The following is a 15,905-nucleotide window of genomic DNA, read 5'->3' as shown; positions in this document are numbered from 1 at the left end:
CTCACACGAGTTACATAATTATACAATATGTTGCATAGTTATTATATAATTATATAAAACTAAATATAATGACGATTGACGATGTATGTAAGTGTAAGATACAAATTAATGAAATAAGGAGATCGAGAAATTCATAAGCGATTGTAAATAAGTGTTTTGCTTCATTAGACGTAGTTGTGATAAATAAGTTAAATAAACATACATACTAGGTTAGCTAGGTGTTTATTTCAATATAGCTTGTGCAAAATATAATGTTATAATATGAAAACTATACCTACTTCCATTAATGTTCGTTTGAAAACAATTTTTGGGTAAAATATTTATTACTACTACACTATATATTATAGACTATATATGATTACTATTCTGTAAGAACTCACTTGTGACATGTTGACAGCCGACATATGGTTATATACTATTTCGATGCGTGTATTCTTAAAATGTTATGATTATAATGGTCAATGTCGCATATTACTTTCTGACATTTCACGACCGTTTTCTGCGATAAGTTTTGAATTTATTCTTACAGAATATCCCTACTGATATTATAAGCGACTCTGATTACGCTGTGAGAATATGTAATTTTTATTTTGTATATTTTCAAGATCATTTAATAGTTCTAAAAAGTATTTAATGTCCGATTGTTAGCAACACTGAAGATTAAAATTTATACTTCTAATATTATTATAAGAAATTTTAAAACCGTAATTGTGTTACTTCTTATTATTTACATTATTTTATTATCTGTAAACAAATGTAGTTTGCACTAATTGTATTGAAATGAACTCTACGTCCCATTGTTATCGGTTTATCGGTCTATGGATTGAAATAAAATATACTTTAAAGCCTTTAGCGATATATTTGAGTATATGAAGTTATTTAATATCAATGTTATGAAGTAATATACATAAATATACATTGTTGAAATTACTCGGTCGATGAATTACAAACTAACCACTGAAAACTCACCGCAGAACGCGATCGTGAAATATCAGAAAGTATTTTTTTATAACAAAGTTAGACTGACAGTCTAATTGACCAACTGATATTATTAGCATTCTACGAATACATCTTATTCTTTAACTTAACTTTATATTCAATAATATAAAATGTAATATATAAAGTTGATCAAGATTGGGTAAACAAAACACAAAATCGAGTACATGTATAAAAAGGGTACTAAATTTGCACTAGGTACGAAAACCAACTCCATTGGACACGTAACTGTCGACCGAGTAAAATCTTCAATTTGCGTTCTATAAGTAAAATATAAGTGATGTAAATATGTAAAGGTTTAAACGAATTTTGAAGCTATTTCGGTGGTATAAAACCACGCTAGTCTGATTACTTACATATGACTAATTACATATGACAGTGTAATCTTTTAGAATGGACAGCGTGACACAGACACCGCGATACACAATTCTTGTAATGTTTTTGACGTCAACCGTAATTTGCATTTATTATTAGATGAACCTATCCGTCTAAGTACGATTATATTAAGAAGTTACTAGAATTATCAGATATTGTAAAAGATAGTTTATAAATAATTAATTAAACTTGGACTTGGTTAATTCTTGTAAGAGTTTTCATCACAGATTAAATTGGACAAAATCAATGTATTTTGTAATAAACATATATAAAATGTATGTTTCTCTATGTGTATTTCATCCGTTCACGCAACATTAATTAATATCCGGTTACTATATTTAACAAATCCGCATGGTATGAGCCGTTGAAGTCTTTCATATATCAAGTACGCCTGGTGGACATTTGCACTATCCGTAAGCAAAACGAATCGTTTCTTTAATATGGTATGGTATGGTATGGTATTGACTATTGATATTACTGGTATAGTACCACTATTACTAGTATTCGTACGGGATAAATGCTTACAAAATACCACGTCATTGGCTAATGTACAGTATTAAATACATCTGTTTCATCTCAATACGTAGAACGAACTTACCGAGTAGTTCTCAACAAATATTTTCTCTCGATATTCAATGCTATATAAATATCTTAGTATTAATGGCTAAGTTAGGCGTTAGACGCCATTTTGTAAATAAACGAGTACCTATTATACGTAATAATTTCATTGTAAGTAATTAGTTAATTAACTTAGATGTTCTAGAATAATTTTTATAGATAATTACCAAAACAGATTATATACAATAGAAAGGTTTTAGCGAGTATTTCTTTTTTAATTTTTATATTTTAAGTGACATATACGGCACATATACACATTTCTATACGGCCAATGTTTTATGTATGATTGGGGTAACGCTTTAAGCACATTCAGGGCTTCTTCGTCGTGAAGTTCCGCTTAAAATGAAGATAATAAAAATAAACAAAGATCAATGTTCGTAGCAAATTTTTCCTTAGGTTCAATTATATTGCAATATTTTGAACAAATTATATTATACTTAATTTTTAAATACTCGTTAAAATAAGTGTTCACAAATAACTAGTGTTAATATTGTATTTATACTTATTATGTACTTAAAATATTAGAAGTGGAATGTTTAATCGTTTAGAATAGCTGAATGTAAATGTTCTGAACAATAAATGGCTCATTACACGCAAACTGCTTTTGTTTCCTTCATTTCAAATAAATCCTTCAAAAATTAATCGTATAATAATGAACGTGAAACCGAACGATCTTACTTATGCTACAAGAAATAAACCGTTGCAAATATACCTTCTAATTTTGAAAGTGCATTCTAATGCAGAGTAAGCTTTGTTTAATAACTATCCGATTTTTTGTTTCAACGCAACATAGCTCTCAATATTTTTGAGGAAAATATTTATTAGGATCCAGGTAAGATGATGCAGGAGCTAAACTATGACTATAATTAGTGTCAACTGTCATTGAAATCAATTTAAAAATATATAAGTAAATTAAACTGTACATTATGATAGACTAATGCTTGTCACAAAAGGAAAGCATACATTTGATTCGAGAAAAATAATATGGAAACTCTATTTTTATATAAACAAAAAAATGACGAGACATTGCAGTAATGAAATTTTAAATTTTAATTGAATTCAAAATGGTTTGGATCTATTATATAAGTTTTATGGATATAATGATTATTTACTAAATATTCTTAACATATCAACTCATAGTCCAAACTGGGGCTAGCACCATGAACATTGCATACGCCTTTTTTTTACACAGTAGGTTAGCACTAAGGAGGGATTATATTGAAAAATTAACCCCTAAGGTAGTGAGTGGTTAAGGGGATAAAAGATTGTATGAAAATTCGAATTTGCAAAAAATTGGAAACTTAATTTTTGAACAAATAGCTTTGGAATTGGTATTAAGTAATACTGAATTATGACGCGAGCAAAGCCGCGGGAAAGGCGCTATTTTTTCTTTAAAACTTGCATCTAAGTCATTTGATTTAATCAAGATTTTGTAACTTTTAAAATCTTGACATATACTTTGATATGTTGGTCCATTAAACATCAAATTAAAACAGTACTCGGTAAATCGGAACCTCTTAAATGTAGTGCGTCTAACTGGCCGACAGACAGTTAACCACTCGCCGACATCGAAGCTCGAGTGACGTACCATTGTGAGGCCGACAGCGTGACGTCGAGTTGACGTCCATTAGACGCCGGTTTAACGTCGTGTTATCTTCGTATGTTATGATTGTGTTTTTTTTTTATCGAAACATAAAACCCGTTTGATTGGTCATTTAAACTAAATAACTGCATTAAATACATATATATTTTTATATAAAAAAAAAACAATTTTTACACTACAAAACCGTCGAATTTGAGTTGAACTGTCCACTCGGTTTTTTTTTTATAGAATAGGAAGGCGGACGAGCATATGGCCACCTGATGCTAAGTGGTCACCAAACGCCCTTAGACATTGGCATTGTAAAAAATGTTAACCATCGCTTACATCAATAATGCGCCACCAACCTTGGGAACTAAGATGTTATGTCCCTTGTGTCTGTAATTACACTGACTCACTCACCCTTCAAACCGGAATACAACAATACCAAGTACTGCTGTTGATGAGTGGGTGGTACCTACCCAGACGAGCTTGCACGAAGCTCTACCACCAGTAAATATTTTTGGTATATATTTACATTTATACCCACCTACAACATTGTTAAATTATAATAAACTAGATTAAGAATTTACTAATACCCACCCGTTCCATAATTTTTGTATTTACTTATATGATTAACGTGTATTTCTCATATTAAGTGAATTGTATTATTTTTTGAGAAATAAATGTCTTAAAGAAGTAATTGAGTATTTCTGGCAGGGAATTCTCAACAGCAGCTTGGAGTCAGTAAGCTAGCAATGTTACTCTCGCGTGCCTCGGAAAGCTGTTTGAGGTGAAGGATTGGAGGTTATTTCGTCATGCTGCTCCAACGCGATTTGGAGAATACTGATCATCCGTGAATATATCAATAGCTATATACTATTATTATAAAAGAACAGCTAAAGGTTCCGGCTTTTGACGGTTAGAATAAGGGTATACATAGAACATTTATTTCGTAATACATGAAAATGTCATTGCTTACGCGGCAAACGTCTGTAAAGCTCCCAATCGGCAAAAAAAATCCGATATCATCAACATTTATGGTAATAATTCAATCAATTTTCAATAAACCTCATAACCTTAATAAATTACACACCTAAAGCTTCCTCATGAATCACTTCATCCATTGATAACCATATGTAAATCCATTCGGTAGTTTATGAGTTTATCGTGTTTTAAGAAACAGAGACGCGGCGAAGGGCTTTGTTTTTCAACATGTAGTGATGACTGGTCCATTCCCTATTGAAATAAAAACACATACTAGGACGTAAAGAAAACGTTTAATATTTTACATTTCTTGTACCGATATTTTCCATGACACTATTTAATCGAGCGAAATTAATTCATCCATGTGTAGAAATCCAATCTATTCCTTAGTGTTTCCTGTAAGACACAGTCCACTTCATAGACGTCTAGACGTGTCCACTACCCACATGTATGACAAAGCCAGCCATTGTCAATTTAGATTATCTTGCATTGTGTGGTACAGGCTTAATAACAATAGTTTAATTTTTATTAACTAAAAAAAAATATACGATATAGCATATCAGGTCAGCCACTTCGAGCTTAATTAATTCTTAAAACTTAATTCTAAAGACTTTAATGGACGACGTATAATATATAAAACATAAATGTATAATGAGGAAGTCCTGTGTCTTAAACTGTTACAAATTGCATAAAGTATACCTGATCCTCATCAAACTAGTAGAAGAAAGCAAAGACCACTAACCACTTCACGAATAATGATAATCATCTTGACGGACTTAGGTATAGAATATAGAAATAGAAAAAACCAAAACCTCAGTTTCCTTACTCCACAAAGAGAGCCCAGAGCTTTAATAGAAGGAGTCTACAACGAGTCGCAATCGATTATATTTATATTAAATTATTTGTTTGTATTTCATTGCATTTTTTTGTACACTTATTTAATGTTCAGTTATAATTATGTGTCTATTACGCTATGATTTTTTTTTTATTATTTCTTATAAAAGTTATGAAGGTAAAAAATGATTTGTATAATGGAAATTTCAACATCGAGTTCGTGGAATTATTAAAATTAGTTAGCAAGTTTTTATCCATACACTAAGTGAAGTTAAATAAAATTTGTACAATGCCTTTAAATTTACTATGTGTGTGCACATACCTTATCCGGATTATGATAAGTTATATCATCAATTTAATTTAAATTCTCCACAACAAACTTAGATTTGTATATTCGATAAAATATTGAACAATAAAATCCAAAATGTATGCAGTACGGCCTTTGATCTCATCAGTGCAAATGACAACAATGAAACAACTCACTTGACAACAATTTGGTCAACCGAAACTTACGCCACTGTGAATTAATAAAAATTTACAACCCACTATTATAAAATTACCCATTAATTCTAGTACACGAACATTAACTTTAATGAATTTGAAATAAAAACCAATATCGTCTGTAAATGGTATTGTAAATTTCAAACTGTGTACTGGAAGCATTTCGTGTTGTAAAATAATGTGAAAATATTCGCATTCAAAAATATACCTTACTCAAAACGTTCAAATGTTTAATTTCCTAAAAACATGTATTAAAATAAGTATCAAAAATTTTCGTTAATTTAAAAAAGATTTCAATTCAGTTAATCGCGAGATTCGAATTTGCAACACGCGTCCGACACGTGACCCAAACAAGATGGCGGGCGCACTCTATTTAAATTTGACTGCTGTAATTGTTTGTTGGTTTTTAAATAGCATTAGAGTTGGTTAAGATGTTTTGAATTTACAAGCGTGTGAGAAAAATTTAATTATTTTTTAAATGTTAAATCGATCTACAAATCGGATTATTTATGTATTATTTCCATATAACATTGAACTTTTAAAGGATTAAGTAACTTCTAGATTCAGAAAATATTATTTCTAGGTATTATGAAACCATACATTTTACACCTACCATTACCTTTTAAACACCAAGTTTTAAGTTATCAGTAACAACCATGAAAATGTTCCTCGGTTTGCCCGGCTTCATCATCATCATCATCATCATCATCACCCTTTTTGCATCCACTGCTGGACATAGGTCTCTCCAATGGCACGCCACTGAGCTCGATTTTCAGCTCTTAATCTCCAACCGCTGCCAGTCACCTTGCGTATATCGTCACTCCACCTAGCTGGAGGGCGTCCTACGCTACGTTTGCCAAGGCGTGGTCTCCACTCCAGAACGCGTCTACTCCAACGGTCGTCGGTTCTGCGACATATGTGTCCAGCCCACTGCCACTTCAGCTTACTAATCCTTTGGGCTATGTCGATGAACTTGGTTCTCTGTCGGATCACCATATTTGGGATTCGATCCTTCAGAGAAACTCCGAGCATAGCCCATCTGACGAAGCTGACCACTTCAAAGAGAAAAGTCGACTGGGGATCCTAGAGCCACTTTAGCCCCCTTCACAGAAGAGTTGCCAGAAGTAAGCCAAGACGAAATCGTGATGGCTTTGGGGAAGCTTAAAAATGGAAAAGCCCCCGGGGAAGATGGAATTACGACGGAGCTACTAAAGGCAGCTGGAAAATCTTTACTAGCGCAGCTCCAACGAATATTTAATTCTCTCATATTCTCGGAGAAAACTCCAAAGGCATGGAGCAAGAGTGTTGTCATAATGTTCTTCAAAAAGGGAGACAAAACCTTTTTGAAGAACTACAGACCTATTTCCCTCTTGAGCCATGTCTATAAGCTGTTTTCTAGGGTCATCACGAATCGTCTCGCGCGTAGACTTGACGAGTTTCAGCCCCCGGAACAGGCCGGATTTCGAAGAGGATACGGAACCATAGACCACATTTACACAGTACGGCAGATTATACAGAAGACCGAAGAGTATAATCAGCCCCTGTGCTTAGCATTTGTGGACTATGAGAAGGCTTTTGACTCTATTGAGACCTGGTCTGTTGTGGAGTCCTTACAACGGTGCCAAATCGATTGGTGATACAACCAAGTGCTGAAAGGCCTGTACTGTACCGTCAAAGTACAGAATCAGCAGTCTGACCTTATCCTCTTGCATCGAGGAGTGAGACAAGGGGATGTCATTTCACCGAAATTGTTCACTAATGCATTAGAGGATATGTTCAAGAAGCTGCATTGTGAAGGGCGGGGCATAAACATAAACGGCGAGTGCCTTTCGCACTTGAGATTTGTAGACGATATCGTCATCGTGGCAGAAACCGTGCAGGACATGCAATATATGCTGAGCAGCCTGGCTGATTCTTCTGCTCGAATTGGTCTCCGGATAAACTTGGAAAAAACCAAGATAATGTTTAACGAACACATCGGTCCGGAACCAATAGCTCTTAACGGAGTTCCTCTCGAAGTTGTTCAGGAGTATGTGTACCTTGGGCAAACTTTGCAGTTGGGTCGAAACTTCGAGGGAGAAGCACGAAGAAGAGAACAGCTGGACTGGGCAGCGTATAGAAAACTCGGTCAAGTCTTTTCGTCACGAATACCGCAATGCTTGAAGACAAAAGTCTTTAACGAGTGCGTCTTACCGGTTATGACCTACGGAGCCGAGACGTGGACACTGACAGTGCGTTTGGTCCACCATTTTAAGGTCGCTCAGCGAGATATGGAGAGGGCCCGGCTTCCTACCTTTATAAAAAAAAAAACAAAAAAAAATTAAAGTACACATCAGAAGCTCTATTTGCGTCTATCATGATATCATGACAATGATTGATGTTGTACTATATTCCATTAATTCGCAACATAATTAACGTATTTTAATTTCACATGAACTTCCACGCAAACACGTACACTTCCAGCACAATGATTCAGAAAAACAATCAGTGTGAAAAAAACTATAACAATAGTAAAAAAACTTTTATTCAAATGGTAATAATAAAATTCCAGAAAACTTTAATGGAAGGTAACATACATGCGGTATCCATTGCAGTCGGTGGTAGATATTTCAACGCGAAGAGCACAAAGCGGGACTGCGGGTTATTGGGCAACTTTATATATAATTCAAACACTCGCGAAACGGATTTTAGATTCTGTACCCGACCGACGGTTTCATGCGGCGACTATTAATTATACAAGTTTTTATACATCTGAAACAGCTGTCCTTTATATTATTGTAAGTATATTTATGGCGGTACGCTTCTATTGGCGAAATCATAATATCTATTCAGAATTCGCCGAGATGTCTCAGTGGTTAGAACGGGTCAATCTTAACCAATGATCGCGGTTTCAAACCCAGGCAAGCCTTGAATTTTCATGTGCTTAATTTGTGATTATAATCTATCTCGGGCTTCGCGGGGCAGGAAAACGTCGTGAGGAAACCTGCAAGTGTCGATATGCGCTTGCCGATACAAAAGTACCCACTCGTAAAAGTTAATTTGATTTAAAATATTTTGATTTCAGACCGATTGCTTTACCAATAAGTGTTTATGAGTATCGTTTTTTGGAAGTGTGTACGTCCCGTGCCTCGGAAAGCACGTAAAGCCGTTGGTCCTGCACCTGAACTCTTTCCGGTCGTGTCGGATTGCCGTCCCATTGGATTATGAGAGTTAGGGAATAGAGAGTGCACCTGTGTTTGCGCATACACTTCTACACTATAATATCTCCTGCGTAATTGGCTAATCTCTCTTGAGATTGGCCGCCGTGGCCGAAAGCGGTCTGGAGGACATTATTATTATTATTTTATGAGTAAAATTTGCAATATTAAAGAAATGTGAATAAGATAAAGCGACCGTCTCAGTATTTATGCTCTGGCGTGGTAGTGCCATTATGTGATCATGGATCAAACTTCAACTGAATTATATAAAAACGAACTGTAGTGCTATTCTATAAGAATTCACTTCATTACTCACCCGTGAATGCTGACAACCGACTTATAGTGATATACTATTTTGATGCGTGTATTCTTGAAATGTTATAATTATTATGGCCAATTTCGCATATCACTTTTTGACATTAATTCAAGACTGAGTCTGCTGGGAGTTCTGAGTTTGTTCGACGCAACATTTACAGAATAGCCCTACTGATCCCATATATATTTTATAGACGAAAATATACCGTTTTTTTTTAATATTAAAGAAATAACTTTAATCATCCCCTACTGTATAAAACCATTCCAAACGCCATAATTCAATACTTTCTTCTAACTTCGCTACCACTATTACAATAAGTTCTCTCGAGCGAGACAGGCATACCATTCCGGGAACGTGTGAGAGGGACGACGTATCCTTTGTGCTAAGTTTCAGCTTTCAGTCGGGGAATTGTAAAATTTCTCTCGAGTCGTCGCTAATCGCTCCAAAGTTTAAACTGAAAATAAAACATAATTCCGCTAAGGCTAAAAGACATTTTAATAATTTAATATCGATGTTGTGAAACCTTTACGTAACGACGTTCGCTTTTATATTTCATAAACGATTCAATCTCTTCTCTACCTCTCATCGACTACTGTGTTACTTTTAACCGACTCTAGTTAACGGTTAGAGGGTATTGTAACTAAATATTTTTGGTATATATCGGTATTATAATTTTTTTTATTTAAAATAGATAGGACGAGCAAATGGGCCATAGATCTTGGTGGCGTTGTAAGAAATATAACCAAATCTTACGACGCTAGTGGTACATTAGCGTCAATCTTGTGATGGGACTTTAGGGAAATCTTGGGACTTTAGGGAACTATGATGTTATATCCCTGTCGCTGTAGTTTATCCATTGATTCAGATTCTCACCCTTCAAACCGAAACATAACTAAATATTTCTGTTTGGCGGTAAAATATAAAGTATTTATTAATTTTTAGTATTTTTTTAATTATTATCTATTAAATATCAACTTCATATTTATATTGTAAGGATGTGTGCGTGTACAAGCTTTAATTTTCTATTTTGCTCATGCTTCGTTTTTGTTTTTATCTTTTCTTTTTGTAGCAAGTAACAGTAATTAGTGATTTAATTAGCTTGTAGTGTTTGCTTTCAAATGAATTTTACAAGAAATCTGGATGTATTACAATTGCACGTATGTAAGAATGATCAGTGTAAAAATCGCTAACAAACTCATAAACGAATGAATAAATAAAAAAAAATGCGATGACAGGGTATGTACCCCTCTACCGCCGAGTTTCAACCAAATGAACAGAGGGTATTAATCAATATAAATATTGATACAGAACTGTTAAGTATGTAGTGGATGTACAATGTTCATACATTTATCTTAAGTTGACAATACTTTTTTGGTCTTGTGTCTGTAAATTACTTTTATGAACAAAAGTAGGTACTTGAGCCGATTAACAAAGTTGTAGTTTAATAATATTACCTTTAAAAACAAACCTGTTTTAATTGATATTTTAAATCTTTTATTGGATTGAGACAATGTCATTTTGACGTTTTAGTAAAGTCCTATAAACCTCTTACGGTTGAGCAAAGACTTAGTCTCCTATTTACAGAAAGGCTTGCACTTTTGAACATGCAGGGATAATCACGTTTTTAGATGTTTTCCTCCACCGCCGATCACGAGATAAATGAATCGGGCGTTTGTCACGATTTGAATCGCAACGTTCGCTTAAGATCCGAGTGTGCCTGAGTCAAGATGGTGCACTGGTTAGAACACCCACAAAATGTAAACAATATGTTATTTTATTAAAAAGACTTATAGAAAGACAAAGCAGTGACTGACGGTATGTGACGTCATAGACAATGGCGAGGCATACTAGTCATGCAATTCACTATATTTATTTACCTATAAACTTTGTTGCCCATAAGATGTCATATCACAAAATGAACGATATGGTTAAAACGTGTGAAGACAGCCTTATCTCTGTTATGCCTTACAATGATCTCTCAGGCAAGAGGCCTTACGGACTGAAACCTAACACTGTATCTACCGATGGCTTACACATTAAACACCAATGCTACCAGTTATTTTATAAGAAAAATAGCACTATACATCGCAATTATAGACTAACTCATCATGCAATTTCACAATTTCAGCTTCGCTTACTCCAACTTAACATTTTTAAACATATAGCATAAGCAAAACAATACGTATACAAATAAATTAAAGAAGAAATATAAGAAAAAAAAATTAAAATTAAAAAAGCAAAAAATAGTTAATTAAAGGGGGTATGAAACATTCGTGGCAGTACTTTAACATTTAAATATATAATCTAAGTAAGTTAAGTATTTAAAAAAAAATGTTCAAATTAACAACAAATAAATGAAAGAATTTGCTTCTAGATGTCAATATTAATAATTCCAGCCCAGAGATATGAAATGCAGCCATCTAACCATCAAACGTCGAATAAAATTAATTAAGCCGTCGTTGTCTATAAAATACGCGAAACAAAAATGGAAAAGCGAAATATACAAGCGCGAACCTTAGCGCGGTCAATAATAAAAATAATTACTGCGAGTGTCACTGACAGTCCAGGCGGCGCACTGCGGACGCCGCTTCTCTTATTAATACACAATTACACGACTCTGTGCTAATACAGCTTACATACTTTAGAATACTATTATTACTTGTCCATGTATAGTATACATTACGTTGTTGAATTGTACTGGTGGTAGGGCTTTGCGCAAGCTCGTCTGGGTAAGTACCACCCACTCATCAGATATTCTACCGCAAAACAGCAGTACTTGATATTCTTGTGTTCCGGTTTGAAGGGAGAGTGAGCCAGTGTAATTACAGGCACAAGGGACATAAAATCTTAGTTCCCAAGGTTGGTGGCGCATTGGCTATGTAAGCGATGGTTGACATTTCTTACAATGCCAATGTCTAAGGGCGTTTGGTGACCACTTACCATCAGGTGGCCCATATGCTCGTCCACCTTCCTATTCTATAAAAAAAATTATTTTAGGTACTTTGAAGGCACATTAATTGAAAAAACTTCTTATCGCTTTATTCAATATCTAAATACTTTTTTTTGTAACAGCCATTTTATTCTTTGCTATATATTATACATATTTGTGTTGTTTTATACATATGTATTTAAAATTACTAATTAAAATTACAAAAGGTAGACAACAATTATATTTTAATGATAACTATTTTGTATTTACAAGTTTAATTGTAATGAAAAAATCACAAATATTCATATTTGATAAAGCGCATGATGCGTTGTCATACCGTTTATATCTACTTTGAAGCGTTGACAATGCCATCTGGTTTGGTTTATTTTATCAATAGAGTATCTCGAAAGTAGAATACCTCCTTCAAACTATATAATCTAAATATAGTTCTTATATTATATTATGCTGTTCTTTGTGTCATTTATATTATTTTTATTATAGAAAAGATTGTTATAGAAACAAGAGCTCTTTCCACACTTGTCGCCTGTAATATAAAATGTAGACGCGGCACAAGTATAGCGAATTAATCGAAACACAATCCAGTGGCTCGCAGGGCGTGGAGTGGGTCAGACGGTAGGGTTACCACTATTGTGTGAGGAGGGGGGATAATGAAAACAGTATAACCTGGGATCATCATCTAACTGATACGGTCAGTTGGTTTTTAGTGCTATAATATAACTAGCAAGCTGATATAATCACTAGTACTAATCTGCTTGGTGTAAGGCTTTAAGCAAGCTCGTCTGGGTAATCCAATCATCACTCATTCAACCGTCATGCTGAGTGAGCCAGAACTAGGGGCACATTTAATATAATCCTGTAAAATTATGACACAAGTGCTTGTAACCTACTTGTATAATATTTTATATAGATTTTATTGGCTGTTAAATATATTAATATACATATTAAGCTAGAGATGGCCCAGTGGTAAGGACGCGTGAATCTTAACCGATGATCGTAGACTCAAACCCGGGCAAGCACCACTGAATTTTCATGTGCTTAATTTGTGATTAGAATTCATCTCGTGCTTTACGGTGAAGGAAAACATCGTGAGGAAACTTGCATGTGTCTAATTTCACTGAAATTCTGCCACATATGTATTCCACCAACCCGCACTGGAGAAGCGTGGTGGAATAAGCTCCAAACCATCTCCTCAAAGAAGGAAGAGGAGGCCTTTAGCCCAGCAGTGGGACATTCATGTGCTGTTACGGTTAAATATATTAAGAGCTTGGTTTTTATTACATATATTGTGACGATTAGGAAAATTAGTTCTGCGCAAACAAGCGTGCATGTTGATTCATGTTAAGATACTATCATACACATATATCATACATATATAAATATAACTATGCGTGCCTATAACAACAACTACATACGATCAGACATCTACAGAACGCTAAACAAGTTAAACCCATGCGAACGAAGCCCACAGGTGCTAATATACACAAATATTGCACGTCAAGCCTTTAAAGAAAAAAAAAACTAAACTAACAACCCTTATAAGTAACAAAAGCAAATCCACAAAGCGAATAATTCGTCAACATTGCCCAAAAAACCTAGGGTTAATTCCGCAAAAAGTAAGATAACAAATACGTCTATCCCATTCTTCCTTAAGCATCTGAAAGAAATAGAGATATGTCATTACAATTTTTCCTTTTTTAAGGTGCACCATTCCAACCTTCTCTCCCCCATACATTAGACAGAGATGCGAATATTTAATCTCATATTTTCTGATCTAAAAAGCCATATCGGGGAATCTCTCCCACGTACTAAAACACAATACAATAAGCAAGCAAGTATTCTGTACAAGTGATTTCGTTACAATGACTTGCTACTGATGCCGGTTTTGATAATATTTTCGCTTGACAATAGATACGTTATTGATACGTTCCCAAAGGATTGGTTTGTGGTGAAATTGCGGATGAAATAGGATTGATTTTATCGGCTTAATATTTTTTTATAAAAGTATTAGTAAGGTATATGTTTCGTTTTTTTTTACAATTTTGACTGTGTTTTACAGTCAGTACCAGAGAGGCTCAACAACCGACCGCAGATCTCAACTCATAGACGTATTTCTAAGGTTGCTCTTACTAAAATAAATAAAGTAATACACCACTTTGCTTTATAAAACCCGTACAATTATTCGTATCTGACTTAATAAAAAGCACCTGAGCTACCGGGGTACGACTTCTCTCATCTCTAATGATAGCTCGTTATTAAATCATTTTTTTTGGCAAAACTTGCCTTTGCTCATGGAAGATATAGATAACTTATAAAGCAAAACGTTATATGAATACAATATTTGAGCCAAACCGTTAGAGCCGATTTTTATATATATAGAAAGGCAAGTCAAGGATACTTGTTTAGAATTGAATGACGTCATAAAGACAAGGCTTTAAGGAGGTTTACATCATGACAAAATCTACATGTTGTACATAATCGCACGCTGCAATTTGATGGACTTAGCTACAACACGAGTGTCTGCCAGCTATTATTACCCGTCCGAAATCATTTTAATAAATAAAACATTATAATTAAAAATATAACAGAATACTACACAGATTTCGATGTGTGTGCTAGCGTTTAAGTGTAAGTATTATTTTCATATAACTTACAAACAATAACTGTTGTCGAGCAATCGACCTCAAACTCGAAAACGTTAAACAATTAATAAGTGATTTGAAAAAAAAAATAACAATAAAGTTCGATTACAAAAATAGTCGTTTAGTATTTGTAATCACCCCCGAACAATGAGTCCCGAACAAGGGCACCGCACGAACTCACTTACTCATTGACTCAGTCACTCAAATGCAATTACGAATAACAATTGTTTTATTATTTCTATTATAACGTAATATCCCCTTGATAATTGTTATTCGATTATATATCGAGTATATTACTTACATTGAATTAAATATTTATAAAAAAATAACGAATTTTAGAGGTTTTTAATAATTTCATCGCACAGGTATCATTTTTCATGTCATGTTTTTGGTACTCTGTACGACAAGGTCTTATAATATTTATTGATATCATTATATTTTCAAATATACCTTCGTAGTAACCCTAAAACAAAAACACGCAGTTCAGAGCTTGTAAGACTGAAAATATAAATTAATTTAAGCTTAAAATAAAAATAAATATATTAAAATATATTATTCAAATAATGTTTAGTCTTACTTTATTCACGTATTGCTGTACATAGGCATTTTGTTTAATTTTTAATGTTATATATAACTATTTTTATAGGCTTCTGTTGAAAAGTGACAAAATGACTCTCGGTGTTGCAGATGTCCATGGGTGGTACCCATGGACATCTGCAACACCGAGAGCTTTGAGGAATGAGTAAGCTCTTTTAATGGTTCTCAAGCCATATCGGTTCGGAAAAACACCGGCGAAAGCTGCCACAGAGTGGTTATTTATACGTGACAACTAGTAAACATTAGGCTTATTTTGTAACAAGGCAAAGTGTATTTATATTACCTGAAATGAAGGAATCTCGAAATCCGGAAGGCC

The sequence above is a fragment of the Nymphalis io genome, chromosome 23 (assembly GCF_905147045.1).
Source record: "Nymphalis io chromosome 23, ilAglIoxx1.1, whole genome shotgun sequence".
Classification (NCBI taxonomy): Eukaryota; Metazoa; Arthropoda; class Insecta; order Lepidoptera; family Nymphalidae; genus Nymphalis; species Nymphalis io.
The sequence above is the reverse complement of the archived record's forward strand: the minus strand, read 5'-3'. Positions refer to the sequence as shown.